The following is a 3,540-nucleotide window of genomic DNA, read 5'->3' as shown; positions in this document are numbered from 1 at the left end:
TGCATAAAATGACCTTGAATTTGTACTTTGACATCAACTACAGTAGCTGAGTAATTGTACTTATTTACATTCTATCACTGTAAATCTTTTTCACACACATCCTCTTTGTTAAGGCCCATTGTTGTGTTTGAGTGTTGAACATCAGTCGTCCCTGAATGCACCACCACTGAGTGTGTATGTGTGTGTGTGAGTGCATGTGTGCGCAGGTCATCGAGGGTCACTGAGCTGTGAGTGCCAGCACATGCATGCTGCACCTTCTTAGTACTTCTTACATCTCACACACACACACACACACACACACACACACACACACACACACACACACACACCTACCTCACTGGTGTACCAGCATTACTCAGCAAAACTCTCTCTCTCTCACACGCACACACACACACACACACACACACACACACACACCTGGTAAATATCTTTTTCTCTGCACTGGATTCTATTGATTAAGTTTAATAAAACAACCTTTGACCTGTTTTCTTATTTATCTGTCTGTATTTAACACTCCTTCACACTGTCTTTCTGTCCTCTGTCTCTTCACACTGTGTCTTTCTGTCCTCTGTCTCTTCACTCTGTGTCTGTCCTCTGTCTCTTCACACTGTGTCTTTCTGTCCTCTGTCTCTTCACACTGTCTTTCTGTCCTCTGTCCCTTCACACTGTCTTTCTGTCCTCTGTCTCTTCACACTGTGTCTTTCTGTCCTCTGCTTGTCTTCTGTCCCTGACTGGGGGTTCCTCTGTTTAATTCTTCTGTCTCTCCTGAAATATTTCCTCTGTTATGTTCTGATGTCCTTCCTGTTAAACCTCCAGTCTGTGTCCCTGTGTGGGACTAAGCCAGTCCCTGACTGTCCACAGTCCCTCCGCGGCTCAGCAGCACCTGTGACCGGCCGACAGGCGGATCTTACCTCGGCTGAAGGAGCGTCAGACTCTCAGCTGTTGCTTCTTGTTCGTAAAACAAACGTAAAGTATGTTGAAACTCTGTCAAAGTCCAGAAAACGTGTATAAATCCGCAGGTTTCTTCTTGTTCACCGGATGGTCGCGAACTTTCGTCCCGTTTCTGAGCGCCGCTCCGCTCCTGAGGCTTTAATCCGCTCAGCCGTCAATCACAGCGCTGCTGGCTGCTAGGTAACCGTCTGACCCCGCCCACAGAGACAGGAAGCCACGCCCCACCGACCGAGAGTCCCTACAGAGTATTTTTAGATTATATACTTTTATATTTTTTTTATATCCATGGATAAAACGTATGGATATTAATAGACCCTGTTTTAATCCCAAAGGAAATGACCAAAACCATTAGACAGTAAAAACCCAAATAAAATTAAACGTTGCTGAGGATAAATCCTTAAAGCAGGATCTTTAACTCTGTATTGCATATCAGTGGAGGAATTTAAATTTTATTTAAATATTGTACTTTAGTGTTGAAGTACTTGTAGTTTGTTTTGCGTGTGAAAAAGTAGAAGATGCAAATTTCTTCTTGCACCAGAAATGTTGCTTTACTCAAGGACAAATTCGAGGTACTTGTACTTTACTCGGGTTCCCAACCTTTCTGGCCCGTTACCGAGTATATGCGTGTGTGTGTGTGTGTGTGTGTGTGTGTGTGTGTGTGTGTGTGTGTGTGTGTGTGTCATATATAGATATATAATATAGTGGATATTCAGTATATGAACCCAAACTCTACCCCCAACCGAAATGTAACCTTAAACTTTCCACGTCTTATTTCTAAGATGGACATGAGTCTCCAGAATGCATAACTTGAACATTTTGTCCCCACAAACCAATAAACAGCCATAACTCCACGGACACACACGCACTCTGTAACCCCCTGCTGAGTGATTCTGTTAACGAGGCTCCGTTAATCACCGTGGAAATGCAGGTTAACGGCTGGTGTCACAGGACAGCAGGAGCTGTTAATCTGCTGTTAGAACAATACACTCAGGTCATCTGGACGCCGGCCAACCCACCAACCATGAGTCTGCTCTCAGACAGGATTCTTCAGTAATAACTGATGGAATAAATACATTTACTCACATACTGTATTTAAACTCAAATTTGAGGCAGTGAAGGTTTGATGGTCTGTTTAATTTTTTAAATATGTTTCAGCAGAAGCACGAGGTCACACCTGCTCCACCTCAGGTCAGTGCTGGTGTTCTGTTTCGTCCACAGCAACCTGTTCATGTCTGGACAGAAGCGTCAGTGCTGCCCTCCAGTGGCAACACGTTGAAACTGCAAGGGATTTAATTATTTAAACTGAGTACAAATGCAGTAAAACATAGGAAATAAAGTATGGAGAGACACAAAATCGACGTACTCAAAGTGAAAGTGCCTCAAGATTTGATCAGTTTTTTCATCTTTTAAACTGTCCTGACATGCACGTTCTTCATTTGTTCAGCACAAACTCAGCTATAAGTCTGACATCATTTTATCAGTTTCAGAAAGTAGCTGTTTATTTCTACACACAAATACAACTGTATCAGTAGTATACATAGTACTGTTTAAAAAAAAAAGCCTATTTACATGTAAAGTGATTTAATCCCAACTCATTTTCGTGTCTTTGAAAGTCAATGTTTGCCATAGTGGAAACATTCATGATTCAAAGCTGGATGAGTTTCCTTAAAAAGATGTTATGGTCTGCAGACATCAGTGAGATAGAGAGTGAGCGCCCACATCAACACTCAGCTGGTTTCCTCTGCTTAAAGTTATGTTACTGCAAATAAAACACACTCAGTGTATCTGACGAATGACAGACAAACAGGAGCACACCGGCAGACTCCAGAGGGATTTTGGCACATTTTAGCTCTGGACTTGAAAGTGAGGACACGTTTCCTGAACTGAAGCAAAAATGAAAACACATTAGCTTCAATGTCAACAAGTGTGGCCAGTCGAGACACGTTTATACCTGTTTACATTCCTCCATGTTCACCTGTGCTGTGTCATCTGGGTCAGTCTCTCTTTCGCTGTCGTGTTAGTCATGCATTGTTATTTTAGCACTCTCATTCTATTTGTCATGTCATTTTAGTATAAACACAATGACAACACAGGAACATACAGTGGTCTCTGTGTTGTAATAATTTGCAATTTTTATTGTATATATATTTTGGATTTTTATCCATGCTAATAAAAGTTAATAAACATAAAAATATTATGTATCATTACAGATTAAACTACCCAGCAGTGAATTGTTAAAATTATAGCAGCTGCAGCATTAAAGTAATAAATGAAAACATTAATGACTATAATCCAACAATCAAATATACATTATTTTGAGTCATTCTGTGTGACCTTTAAGTTTATTTTTAACACGTGTATTTTCCACAAGTACAATTTTGAACTTTTACTTTTACTTAAGAGGATGATCCGATCGCTTCTTCCAGCCCAGCTAAGTACAAGAGTTTGTAGAAGTTTTGTTAGCTACCTGTAAGCTAATTGTTTTGTCCTCCATTTTTTCTCGTCTCCAAGAATGTTTTTTTTTTTTTTCTCTCCAGTTGGTGACGTCACGCAGCCGGAGCGCGTGCGGCTCTGTATCATGAGCTCGCG

The 3,540-nt window shown here is 41.0% G+C and overlaps 1 protein-coding gene across 2 annotated transcripts in view; it reads right to left on the bottom strand.

Annotated features, from left to right (window-relative positions):
• Nucleotides 1–1,087, bottom strand: part of LOC143317031 (FHF complex subunit HOOK-interacting protein 1A-like) — a 13,813-nt gene extending 12,726 nt beyond the window's left edge. For both annotated transcript variants that reach the window (XM_076724944.1, XM_076724945.1), the window contains exon 1: nt 912–1,087. The gene's annotated coding sequence lies outside the window, so the exon portion shown is untranslated. The remainder of the gene's footprint in view (nt 1–911) is intronic.
• Between the last annotated feature and the right edge of the window lie 2,453 nt (nt 1,088–3,540).

Source organism: Chaetodon auriga, chromosome 24 (assembly GCF_051107435.1).
Source record: "Chaetodon auriga isolate fChaAug3 chromosome 24, fChaAug3.hap1, whole genome shotgun sequence".
Lineage (NCBI taxonomy): Eukaryota > Metazoa > Chordata > Actinopteri > Chaetodontiformes > Chaetodontidae > Chaetodon > Chaetodon auriga.
The sequence above is the reverse complement of the archived record's forward strand: the minus strand, read 5'-3'. Positions and strand labels throughout refer to the sequence as shown.